A 14,151-nucleotide genomic window follows, 5' to 3' on the forward strand; every position below is an offset into this window, starting at 1 on the left:
TTAAAAATTTTGTGTTCAGTCCTACATGAAATATAAAGAAGAGTAAAACATAACTGGATTTTTAAAGATGTTATTAGCACTACAGTTTCCTTTTTACAAGTTACACATCAGGGAAGGGGGGAAAAAATGTTGACAGTACATGATGGCACAAAGCCAGAGATACAAATTGTGAATTACTTTCAGTGTAAAAGAAAACAGCTTTTAAAAATCCAGTTAGTGTTTTATTCTTTATTAAAATATTTATTGAGAACTTATATGATAAACATTGATGATGCATGAAGACATAGTTCATACCACAAAGGAATTAATAGTCTAATTGATGAAGCAGTTATATAAATAATTGATTACAATGAACTGTTAAACCTAGAAACTAAAGGTATGAGCATGTATGGTTGCAACAAGGGAAAGAACAAGTTAACATATATTTAAGCTGGGTCTTAAACAAGTAGGAGTTGGAGCAGGCTAAGGAATGACACTTCAATGAAGATGCATAAAAGCACAAAACCTGTAGGAAAGTATAGAGGCATGGAAGAACATAGCATATTTGGTAAGCAGTGAATTCAGTGCAGAGTGATATGAATAAAGTATGGATACCTGAAAGTATGGGGAACAAATGGGAAACCAGACACAAAGGAGCAGGTTGTGAAGAGCCTTAGCCTTGGATACTTGTTTCAATTAGGATTGCTTTCTACTCCAATACAACAGAATGCCTCTGCAGTTGCTTTAACAACCAGGATTTTTTTTTTTTTTTAATCATATAACATGTTCACAAATGGTAAGTCCAAGACTAGTATGATGGACCTAAGCCCCTTGTGTATTTATAATCTAGTATCATTAGTTATCAGTTTCATCTATATGTTTGCTGTTTTTGATTATAAGATGCTCACTTCATCTTTATCTTTGCATTCTAAAATGGGGCAGTGTTTTTATCAGGAAAGCACAAATATTCCCAGAAATCCCTTAAAAACTAATACCACAAACTAATATGTAACTTGGTTGTAGAGCCCTTGCCTAAGGTACACAAGGCCCTGGGTTTAATTCTCAGCATTGAAGGAAAAAAAGCCAGAACACACAATCTAATGCCATTCTGTGTCGTGATCTTTCCTAGTTGCAAAAGAACCTGGGAAAATAATGATTATTGGTTGTGTATATAATTGTCCAGAACAAAATCAGAGCAGAATGGATATTGTAAGCCAAGTAAGCTTGGATTTTATCCTTGTAGTAGTAGGTAGTATACCTTAAATAGAAAATAAAACACATATACACATATTTTAGGAAAATTAGTATTGTCATATAGGAGTTTGACTATGTGGAGAGAGGCTCAAAAACCAGTTGGTGTGATGAAGAGTAAAACCCTAAAGAAAATGGATATTACTAGACTTTGTAAAGGAAAAAAATCTATGCTACTTGGTAATATTGAATAGATACACTGAAGGAATGGAAAAGAGTCAAAGTACTTGGGACAAAATAGTAATAACATTTTTTTATAGTCATCGATTCTAAGTCACAATTTTTTTATAACTTACTATGAATCCATATATGTGTTACAGGTGATCATCTTTCACAGTTCCTTTTTCCTTTCTTAGTGGTACAAATAATAATGGTAATTATATAGTTATAGCATCTATTAAATGCAATAAATACAATATGAAAATCAATGGAAGTAGGACCTAGTTTTAAGAGTAATCAGCAAGGTTAGTTCTATGTAAATTGTACTTGGATTATGACTAAGCAATATCATGCCAAAAGCAGTTGAAATGGCAGGATTGGTAATATTACATATTTGGGACTTTTCTCTTTTAAAATTTAGCAGTGGCAAATTCAGTCTCAGTAGGAAAATATGTAAGAGCCAAGACCAAAGGACTGATCCTTGAGAAATATCTATATCCAGGTTTCAAACAAGAGGGATTTAAAAAGTCAAGTGAATAATAAAGATGGTCTTTCCAAAATATGGAAGAACCAGAAAGATCATATTAACTTTGTTAATTTCTTATGTTTTTATCCATTAAATGAGTTTCTTAGGGCTACTACAACAAAGTACCACAAACTGGATGGTTAAACAATAGAAATGCATTTTCTTACAGTTGAGGCCAAAAGTCTAATGGTTTATAGGGGAGAGAATCCTTCCTGCCTCCTCTGGCTCTGGTAGTTGCCAACATTTCTTATATTATAGGTACATGACTACAATTTCTACCTCCAGTGTGTCTGTGCCTCTACCTTTGTCTCTAAATCTCTCTCCTTTTAAAAGACATCAGTCACTGGATATAGGGCCCACCCTAATCATATATGAGCTCATCTTAACTTGATTACATCTGCAGAGACACCCATTTACAAATAAGATTTCCTTCATAGGTAAGAGGGGATTAGACCTCAGTGTATCTTTTGTGGGGGCAGTTTCCCCCACAATACTTAAAGTTTATATTCCTGATTTGGGACAAGATACTTTTGAAGAATTTTAGTGAACACACATCCAATAAAATATTTAATGGCAGGAGATCATTGCTTGTTAATATGACCAAGTTTTTGCTAAATTACCATAGTCTCTAATCTTGAAAACATGTTTGTACCTTCTGAATTATGAACTGCTTAATGAATAATTACTATTTTAGTCATTAATCTGAGGATTTGGGAACCAAAATATTAATCTAACTTAAATGTCATGCTAATAAATGAAGTAGTCATGTTTACCACTCTCATGTATATCTAATATGTTCATATTTTGCCTGTATGATTATATATGGAAGTTATGGACATTACTAGTAGAGTAAAACTTGGAGTTACATAAGTAGAATTATTATAATTGTGAATCCTATTATAATTGGAACATAGTAATAATTGCTCTGAAAATAATGTAATCAAATCATCTAAATGGGGTTTTTTCCTACCCATAGAAGTGTACTAATGACTCTCAGCAAACCTATCTTAACTGCAAATTTATGCAAAACAAAGCCACACAGGAAAAAAAGTAAATTCCTGGGGTATTGTGGGCAGTCAACAAATTTGGGAGGAAGAAAAGGGAGATGTACATAGTACTTTATTTTCTATATTTCATAAGAATAGTTGTATAAGTAATTTATTTACTAATTCATTTTAAAAAGATATTCAGGAAATGGCTTGCCATTTTGATGTTTAATATGTTCATCCTGAAATTATAAAATAATAATAATTTGATTACCTATGTAAATAATCCAAGTCGAATTTTACCTGTTAAGTTTTCCCTTTTTTCCAGTAGCCCACATTGTAAAATCTAACACCTTCAACTTAGGGCAAATAGAAGCAATAAATACAGCAAATTTAAAGGGGAAAAAAGGGATGTGAGTAGTAAGTGTAGGTGGGGTCTTGTTACTCAGAAAGATAAGGCTATTTTTATACAGTTTAAGAAAAAAAAATGTAAGTGAAAGGGCTTCATTTTATGAATGACTTAATGATTTATTTTAAACTATAATTCTAGATAGTCTGCACTTTACTGTGTTAACAAAGGAATTTTATACTCTAAAAATCTCTGCCAGCCAGCCACATTGGCATATGCCTATAATCCTAGTGACTCAGGAGGCTAAGGCAGGAGGATTACAAGTTCCAAGTTAGCCTCAGGAGTTTAATAAGACCCTCAGCAACTTAGTGTGAACCTGTCACAAAGTAAAAATAAAAAAGACTAGAAATGTAGCTCAGTGGTAGAGGGATTTCATTCCCCAGTACCTAAATAAATAAATGTCTCTGCCATTAACAATAAAGTGGTTGGGACTGGGGGAATATCTCAGTGATAGTGCACTTGTCTAGGATGCACAAGGCCCTGGATTCAGTCCATGGTTCTATAAAAATTAAAATTAAATGATTGTATTAGGGTGGTCAGTTAACGTATTAAAAATAATTTGAATTTTCTTTTTTTATATATTTTTTCACTTGTAGGTGGACACAGTATCTTCATTTTATTTATTTATTTGTTTACATGGTGCTGAGAATCGAACCCAGTGCCTCTCACATTTGAGGCAAGTGCTCAACCACTGAGCTACAACCCCAGCCCTGACTTTTCTTAATAGCAATAAATGATAAATTTGTTGAGGTGGGAAGCTAGAATAATGGTAGAATTTCAGCATATGCTATATGGAAAAGCAATATAATATTATGATTAAAAGTTACCAGTTTTTCCCACTTAATAGATAATGTGACTCTGAGCAAGTCACTTACTTAACACCACCAGTTTCCCTAGCCATAAAGTAAAGATAGTGATATAATCACTCCTCCTACTTATGGTTTCACTTTCCACATTTTTAGTTACCTTCCGTCAAATATAGTACAGAAATATTAAGTGGAAAATTCCAGAAATAAATAATTCCTAAGTTTTAAATTTTATACCCTTCTGAATAGTGTGAGGAAATATTGTACCATCCTTCTCCATCCAGTCTGGATGTGAGTCATCTCATTGTCCAGTGTGTATAGGCTGTGTAAGTTAGCCCTTTAGTCAACTTAGTCACCATTTTGGTTATTAGAACATTATCGCAGTACTTATGTTTAAGTAACCCTTTTTGAGAGAGAACAAGAGACCACATTTACAACTTTTATTATCACATATTGTTAGAATTGTTCTATTTTATTGCCAATCTCTTACTGTGACTGGTTAAAATTCACCATAGATGTGTATAGGAAAAACAGTACATACATAGGTTTCAGTACTATTCATGGTTTCACGCAGTTCCTTGGAAGGAATGAATGTATCCTTACCTGATAAGGGGAACTACTGTACCTATTTATCATGTCAGTGCCCTCCAGCCAATAACCACCAGGAATGCACCTACAATTGAACAAGTTGCAGTGGTAGTTTTAACATCTGAAAATCTTTCATCGATAACCCAGGAACATAGAATAAGTTAGTGTTCAGACAAATATAACCAGGTGTCTACATAAGTACATCCTGATGGTGGGAGTGTTTGGATAAGTATCTATTACAACACGAGTGAGCCAGTTTTATGTTCCCTAAGATGGATGGATACCTTGAGTAGAGTTAGTTCTCACAGAGAAAATTGAAGTGTGTCTGAGGAGAACTGTTTCTGGATAGCCCCGTTAGTGTCCCTTGGATAATGTGTGCTGACGGGACTATAATGACTTCAGCAGAAGCATTTTGATGATGTGAGATCAAGGTCCAATTTTTATAGGACTGAGGGTTAGGATAATGATATGAAGGAAACTTAAATACCAGAGGGACCTATAAAAGGAAATCTCCTTCTGAGGTGTTTAAGGAAGAGCTATTAAATTTTTGTCAGCCAGGTCAGATGAGGGATAATAGAGCCAATGATCTGTTAAAATTCAGAGCAGTAATTGTGATGGGGGGTAGAGGTGGGGACAACAGTCTTGTTTTTCCTTGGTCACAGAAGGAGATCTTAAGCTGGGCACGGTGGTGGCACATGCCTGTAATCCCAGAGGCTCAGGACGCTGAGGCAGGAAAATCACAGTTCAAAGCCAGCCTCAGCAGGTAGTGAGGCCCTAAGCAACTTAGCAAGATCCTGTCTCGAAAATGAAAAATAAAAAGGGCTAAGGATGTGACTCAGTGGTTAAAGCAATCCTGGGTTTGATCCTGGGTACCAAAAAAACAAAAAAGGAGATCTTAGAAAAAAATGATAGGATAGCCGGGGCCCAGTGGCACACACCTATAATCCCAGCAGCTCAGGAGGCTGAGGCAGGAGGTTCATTAGTTCAAAGCCAGCCTCAGCAACGAAGGCACTAAGAAAAGAATGACACCCAGTCTCTAAATAAAATACAAAATAGGGCTCAGGGTGTGGCTCAGAGGTCAAGTACTCCTGAGTTCAATTCCCGGTACCAAAAAAAAAAAAGATGGTGCTGAAAGCTTATATTAAACTGTAATAGGCAGGTCTAGTAGTAAAATAAAGGATCAGAAATACTGAAAAATCAGCAAATAAATTAATCTAGTTTCATTGTCTTGGGTGGAAGCCATCCTTTTTTTAAGATAGTTTCTTCTGGTGAATCCTTCAAAATACAAACTTACATCTTCCAGTGGAATGGATAATAGAGGAGTAAGGAAGATCTGATGAATGGCTTTTAGGTTGGGAAATAAGAAACCAGTAACCAGCATCTTGAAGTTCCATGGCTGAGTCAATTGTTAACAACTTGGTCAGTTCCTTGCCTTGTCATGACAAGGACAAAATTTTTCCTGTCTTTTCCAGAAAATCAGAATTAACAGGAAGATCATATATTAGAAATGTCCCTGATACTTCCTCTTAAAAATTACCACTCTAATGTTTGAATACTATTAATGCATCTCTAACAAATAATCTTGTTCTTAATCAAAAGCTCCCCCAAAGTGGCCCCTTATGATTTCAAATTATCTTTGGTGAAATTGCATCAGTTGAGAGATAAATGTACAAGTTATTGTTACATGAGAAAAAAACATGAAGGGAACAGATATTTTGCCTGGGAAAATGTAGTTTTGGATTGAGATGACCCATAAAAGCTACAACAATTAATTCATAAGAATAATTCTGTGTAACTTTCTTTCCAGAGCTTGACTCTTTGTTTCAGAGTTGTCATGGACCAGGAGCCAGACCAAAAACCTCCTGATTCTGGGCATGTGACACTATTAGTTAAGCATTTGTTAGGAATACAAAGATAAAAATGAAGAATTTCTTATAAGGTTTTTAATATCTTTGTTGAAGTATAACTAACATGCCATAAAATTTTACCTGTTTAAAGTGCACAATGGTGTTTCATATGTTCAGAGAATTGTGTAGCCATCCCACAGTATAAGTTTATAATATTTTGATTACCCTAAAAGGAAACCTTGTACCCATTAAGAATGCCTTCTGAGCTGGGGATGTGGCTCAAGCGGTAGCATGTTCGCCTCGCATGCGTGCGGCCCAGGTTCGATCCTCAGCACCACATACAAACAGAGATGTTGTGTCCGCCAAAAACTAAAAAATAAATATTAAAAAAAAAATTCTTTAAAAAAAAAAAAAAAAAAGAATGCCTTCTTATTCCCTCACAGCCCCACTCTCTCATCACTAGGTAGCCATTAATATATTGTAAATAGATTTATCTATTCAAGATACTTTATGTAAATGCGATCATGCAGTAGGTAGTCTTTTCTGACTGGCTTCTGTCCTTACCATGTTTTTTTCAGTCCATCCATGTAGTACTGTAGTACTTTTTAAAATTTGGAAATGGTTTTGATAGTCACAGATCTAATTCAGCCTGCAGGGCTGGTTCTAATCAAGCCCATGTTCATGCTCTCCGTTATAGTTTATTCCTCAGCAGATACAGCATAGGAACACTTAACACCAAGGAACAACAAATCTGATTGAATAACCAAAATAATCCCAAAGACCTTATTTCTAGGAGAACCAAATAAATTCAACAGTAAAGGACTTCGTTGAAATATTTAGCTGAGTTCAGCTTGAATTTATCCTCTAGCCAAGGGCAGGTTGCACTTCAAAAGGTATTTCAGATCTATATTCTGTTATCAATAGTCCTAGTGCAAGGCAGTAGGAATTTAAGCAGAATCTTGATGAGACTTCCATTTCTGTTAGTGCCCTATAGCCAATAGTCACTTATAATTGAGCAAGTTGAGTTTATTGTCATTTGCAAGGGAGATCGTACACTATGGGATTTTTAGGGCTTCTCAGTGAGAGGGTATTAGAAAAGATATAGCAGAGGATTTGAGCTTGTGTTAGATGATTTTAGGAGGGATTTCAGGAAGTCAGGTTTTCTTAGTACTTCTTATATCAGAAAGTAGGGATTATTCTATGAGCAAGGTCTTAATAAATATTACCTAGAAATGCAGACTAAAGTGCAACAACATTCAATAGTGACTAAGCTGGTAAGGAGGGGATGTTGGTATTTTTGTTATTGCATGGTGATTTTGGTTTTGCCTATGTTTGAACAGTAATGTTGGGGGTTTGGGGGCTCTTGCTTAATAAGGCTCACAGAGTAACCTAGTCTGATATTGGTGTTCCATGAGACTGTTTATGTCCAACAGGAGAACAACATCGCCTAGTTTTGAGTTCCAGGCCAACTCCTGAGTGAGTGAATGGCCAGGTCCTGAATGTGAGAAGCTACTTTCTCTTTTTCAAGTATCAAGTAGGATATTATTGAAAACATGTAGAACAGTGCCTAGCACATAGTTAGTGCTCAGTAGGAGATAACCAATATAATTATTTCTCATTACCAGAGGGTTTAAACATCTTGAGTACCTACCTAAACAGTGGTAGCAGCAGTGTGTGTTTGATACAACAGAAATTGTCATATCAAGTTGATTGTCATTATAAATCAGCTTTACTGTTTCACAAGGTGAAAGGGTCCGTTCAGAATTCTTAGCCTTCTCACTGTCCCTGAAGAAAGGAAACTTTTTCTTTTTGTAGTGCTATGTATTCAATCCAGGGCCCTCATGCATTGTAGGCAAGCATTTTACCACTGAGCTATATCACGTCCCCCCCACATCTAGAAACTTTATTTTAATAACTTAAGAAGCATCACTGTCACCTCAGAAAAGTAATAACATCTGCAGTTAAATCAGTGTAAGTTAAATTCTAGTTCATGTAATTTACTGTGTTGTCACTGGCATCTCAAGAAAAAGATTTGATAAAATTTTATTTTTTCTGATAGTTGCATAAGTCATAACACTTTTTTATAACTTTCACAGTATGGGTAGACTCTAAAGCGTGTGTTTTAACTCAGTTTAACTTGGAGTATCTTCATGTTGTTTTTGTTTTTAGCTTTTGGTAAGGGGAAAGTGTTTTTGTTTTAATTTTTGCATCCCCAGTATCCATTGAATTAGGGATCTATTAGCCAATGTTTTGATGACATTTTAAGCATGTTGAAATGGATTTTTTTGTTGTTGTTTTATATGTATTTTATACCCCCATTTAGTTCTTTTTTGACCCGCTTTTTAAACAAACCCTTGACAATTCTAGAATCAATCCAAAAACAGAGTGGTCTTTATTTCCCTCTCACCAAGATTTCACTCACTCTTAGAAGTAATGTAACCTGCCTGATAGTAAGAAATAAAATGCCAATTAAGAGTCTTCCTGTCCTCCCCTTATCAACCTCCAGGTGGGTGTTGTTTTATTTTGGCATAAACTACAATACCTACAATTTCCTGTAAGCTTCTGTACTGTCTTTACTCTGATTAAGTTCCAAATATAAAGTAAGTTTTTGTGTTCGTGGTGACAAAAGTTCAACTATTGGGACTTTTCTAGTTTTTATCCTAAGACAAATTGAAATGTTAGTGTTTAGTTCTCTTTTTTGTTCGTTTGCTTTGTTTTATGTAAGGAAAAAAAGTGAGAATGGAAAGATTGAGAAGTAAGCAGTTCATTCTTCAACAAAAGACAGCATCTGGTTCTCTACCCATCTGGAATGAAAACAAATCAGAAGGATCAGGGATAAGTTGGATAAGTAGACACAGGGGACAAACATAAATGTTATTTGATAATAAGGGAAAGAGGAAAAGTAAAAGGCATGCACAGAAATGCTAAACACACCAGTAAGGTAGAACGGGATACAGTTCAGAATGAGTGTAGAAGCAAGTAGTCCTGTCTGCTTTCAAAAGCCTCTGAGTATTTCCGTGTATTAGAACATAGTATAATAACTAGTGACCTTGATGGTTTTCCATGAATCATCAAGAACAAAAACTAAATTATATTTCGTATTATGTAAAAAGGCAAGGTAAATTGTAGCCCTGTAACAAATTTTCCAGCACAAATGATCAAGTAATTTTGGATGCCTTAAGAGGGATTAGGTTAGTGTTTTTTTTTTAAATCTTACTTAAATAGAAAATGTACTTGTTTCCAAATAATGCCAGCTAATTCAAGTGTTCCAAAAGGAAAAACTGAAGTATTGGATTGTAAATTTTTATCAGGAGTAAATTTTATCCTATGTATGCTAACAGATGATATTAATTAAATGTTCACATGTATATAATATTATACAAACTGTTACAATTAGTACATTTTAACTTCCATTAAAATATTGTAACCAAAATTTGTTTACAATTAAGAAAATAGACCTTTTCGGAAGCTCAGATTTGTCCATTTGATGACCAAATCAGACAGTAAAGAAATTGATTGCAAATAGTAAAGAAATTGACAAAGTTTATTACCTGATGAGGGTAGGTCGTTTGGATCCACTGTCCCTAGTACAAACAACAGATTGTTGAGATATATATATATATATATATTTTTTTTTTTTTTTTAAACAGACCACCCTAAAAGTATTTGAAAACCTGAAAGATGGTCAAGAAGATGCCAGGTTAAATTAGAGGGGGAGGGGACCTTGAGCCAAACAGATAACATTATCAGCATTAAAACAAGTTTAATGCTTTGCCAAACATTTGCCAAGCAAATGCCAGGTGCAGATTCATCAGAGAATAAGGGGAATGAAAGCCAAAGTCCAGACAGCATGTGAAGATTGAAAGTTGCTACCATACATTAAGCAGGGACCTCAAAGGTACTAACTAACTAAAACTAGACCTGCTCCCCATCCTTCAGTCTCTGGTGCACTATAGGAAGACTGCCTTGCCAGTGGCAGACATGTCTGAGAAATTATGGTCACTACTAGCCCACTTGCACATTTACATCCTGGTTATACCTATTGTGACTAGGCCAAGGAGTCTCAAGGAGTGACTTGTTTTTAAGTCAAGCTCCCCAGGAGCTTAGCAGAGGCAGACATAAATCTTCTCTGGAAGCAAATCAATCCCCTACAAATTATTATAAAGGGTAGAAACCACTGTCAAAAATAACCGGGGCACATAAGAAACAAGGCAAATAGAGAACCACTAACAGGGAAATTTTAAAACAGCAAAAATAAATTGGCATTTTCAATTAGCATGGTTTTCAGACATATAAAACAAATATACTTATTCAGTTTAACAAATTAATAATCTTAATAATTGCAGAAAACAGTAAACTAAAAAGTTAACATAGCAAATTTGAGTGGGGGGAGGGACTTATTGAAAAGGAAAAAATAACCAAAATAAAAATCTCAGTGAACATTTTGGCAATAGAAGGGATTTAGCAAAAGATAATTCAGAACCAGAGGATAAGTTAGAAGAAATTATTTGAATGCTGCACAGAGAGACACAATAGAAGAGATTACAGTGGAGAAGAGAAGAAGTGTGAAGGATGCAAATGTAGATTTGATAAAAGTCCTGAAAGGAAAAGAGAGTGGCTGAGGATTTTCAAGAATTAATGAAAGATATCAGTCAGTCAAATGCCAGCAAATCACAAATCAGGAATAATAAAAAGAAAACACAAACTAGAGACATCATAGAGAAAATTCTTCAGAAAAAAATTTTTAATGACAAATTACCTTGAAAAGAAGAATATCTGACTTTTCAATATCAAAAAACAGTGCAATGATATTCAAGTGTTCCGAAAGAAAATAACTGCTGATGTAGATTTCTACACACTGTGAAATCTTTCAAGAATGAAAGTGAAAGACATTTTTAAAGAAACACAATTATCAGCTAATCACTAAAGAAGCTTCTTAAAGATGGACAACAGACAGAAGTAAAAGTGAACACAGAATTTCTCATATAAGAGGTGAAGAGCAAAAGGAAGAGGTGAATATGTGAATAAATGTAAGTAAACATTGCTCATATAAGAGAGCAATAATGCCTCGTGGGGCCCTAATCAGAACAAACACCTAAAATATCAGACAATAATTATTAAATTGCAGAATGGGAACAGGTAGAAAATAGTTAAAACCACCAAGATCCTTGTATTATCAGGAAGAAGTAAAGGTTTTGATTAACTTTAGACTTCAATAAATACATACCTATTTTTTTTTTCTTGCACTATGGTTGCAACTTAGGAAACCAGGGCCTGACCCAGAATGTGTATAATTTCTATGGTAATAGTAAAAAAAAAAAGGAAAATATTATATAATTTCCAAACTAATAGAAGAGAGAAATGGAATGACCATTAACATTTGTATTCAACAAACTGATTCTAAAATGTATATTAAAATGAAAGGTCCAAAAACAAAATGTTCAGGAAGCAAATGGACTCAGAGGACTCGCTGTACTTGAGATCAAGATTTATTATGAAGCTCTGATAACTGAAGATGGGCTTTAATGCAAGGACAGATCAGCAGATGGAACTAAAAGAGAACCTGAAAACAGACAGATGTACTTATGTATGGTTGATATACTACAGAGATGACACTGCAAAGAAGAGAAAGAGACTTTTCAATAAATGCATTTGGTTACAAAATCAACTCCAGATGGATTTTTTTTAAAAGGCCTAAATATCAAAAGCGCAACACATAAATCTTCTGTGATAATTTGAGATAGGAAAAGATTTTTTAATAAGACCAAAAACCATAGCCATAAAGGAAAAGATTAATAAATTTAATTAAAATTTAAAATCTTTGGCCATCAGAAGACCCATAAAAAGATAAGCCATTGATGAAGAAATATATTGTAGTGTCTGTTACTGACAAAAGGTCTTGTATCCAAAATATGAAAAAAAAAAAAAGAAAAGAAAGCAAGACATCTCAGTAGCAAGACTGGCATTTCACAAAGGTAGAGTTTCAGTAAATACATGAAATGTTTCTCAGCTTCATTTGTAAGAAAGAAAATGAAAAACAATGAAATATGTGGTAAGTATTCACCAAATTTGCAAAATTTTTCAAATCCAACAGTACTGAGTGTTGGTGTGAATGTGGAGCAATACAACTGTCATTAAATGCTGGTAGTAATATAAATTTAAAGCATTGAAAAAGAGCATTTTCTAATAAAGGTAACCTAGCAATCCCATTCCTAAGTATATACCCTAGAGAAAAAGCATGCACTTAAGTTAAATGTATTAATAGTACAAGAATAGTCACAGCAGCATTGTTCATAATAGCTTGAAACTTCATCAAAAGTAAAATAGAGACTGGGGTTGTGGCTCAGTGGCAGAGCGTTTGTCTAGCATTTGTGAGGCACTTGTTCAATTCTCAGCACCACATATATAAATAAAGGTCCATTGACTATATGTATATGTACACACACACACATATATATACACATGTACATACTTTTTTTTTTTTTTTTTTTAAGGCAAAATGGATGAGTCAAGCCTGGTAGTTCACACCTGTAATCCCAGTGGCTTGAGAGACTGAGGCAGGAGGATCACAAGTTCAGAACCAGCCTCAACAACTTAGTGAAGTCCTAAGCAACTTAGTGTGAAACCCTACCTTTAAAAAGAGGGGGGATGTAGATATAGTTCAGTGATAAAGCACCTCTGGGTTCAATCCCCAGTGCCTCCCACAATAAAAAAGTAAAATGGAGAAATTCTTAATATTCTGCAGTGATGAAAATAAACTTCAATTGTCAACATGAATGAGGCCACAGTGTTGAAGGAAACAAGCCATAAGAATACATACAGTGTGATTCATTTTATAATTATATCAAGTTTTATAACCAGGCAACCCTGAAATATATTGTTCATGGCAAGAGTTGGCAAACCTCTTTGAAGGCCAGCTAGTAGATAGTTAAGATTTAACTGCTCTGGGGTCTTTTTTTGCAACCACAGCTACACTATACATAATGTGAGAGTAGCCCTAGACTGCCCATTGCTGTGTTCCAGCAAGAACTAATCCCTAACTTATGGGTGCATGTATTTGAGATAAAAGTACTTTTTAAAGGAGGGAGTGGAGGAGGAAATGATAACCATATAAGACAAGCTTGTGAAGGAGGGTTTGTTGTTAGGGAAGAATAAATGGGAACATCTAGAATGCCAGCAGTATTATCTTGTGACTTGTGTGGAGTTTCCTAGGTGTTTGCTTTGTATTTGAAATTTTTTAATATATATTTATTTTAGTTGTAAATGAACTTTTATTTTACTTATATGTGGTACTGAGACTTGAACCCAGGGCTTCACAGATGCTAGGCAAGTGCTCTACCACTGAGCTACAACCCCAGCCCCTGTATTTTAAATTTGTAGAGTGAGTGATTAGATTTGATAAGTTTTAAAAATAAAAATTGCACATGTACAACCAGAGAAAATGAAAAATTGTGCTCCATTTGTGTACTATGAATCAAAATGCATCTGCTGTCATGTATAACTAATTAGAACAAATAAATTTTTTTAAAGGTTAAAAAATTAAAATAAACAAAAATTGCAGCCAAGCACAGTTGCTCACGCCTGTAATCCCAGCAGCTCT

At 34.6% G+C, this 14,151-nt stretch overlaps 1 protein-coding gene across 8 annotated transcripts in view; it reads left to right on the forward strand.

Moving 5' to 3' along the window:
• The window catches only part of Zbtb44 (zinc finger and BTB domain containing 44), a 71,912-nt gene that overhangs the window by 43,774 nt on the left and 13,987 nt on the right, over nucleotides 1–14,151 (forward strand). The window lies entirely within an intron of this gene.

The sequence above is a fragment of the Marmota monax genome, unplaced genomic scaffold (assembly GCF_021218885.2).
Source record: "Marmota monax isolate L192 unplaced genomic scaffold, Marmota_monax_Labrador192_F-V1.1 WCK01_AAM20220418_F8-fsc00062, whole genome shotgun sequence".
NCBI lineage: Eukaryota > Metazoa > Chordata > Mammalia > Rodentia > Sciuridae > Marmota > Marmota monax.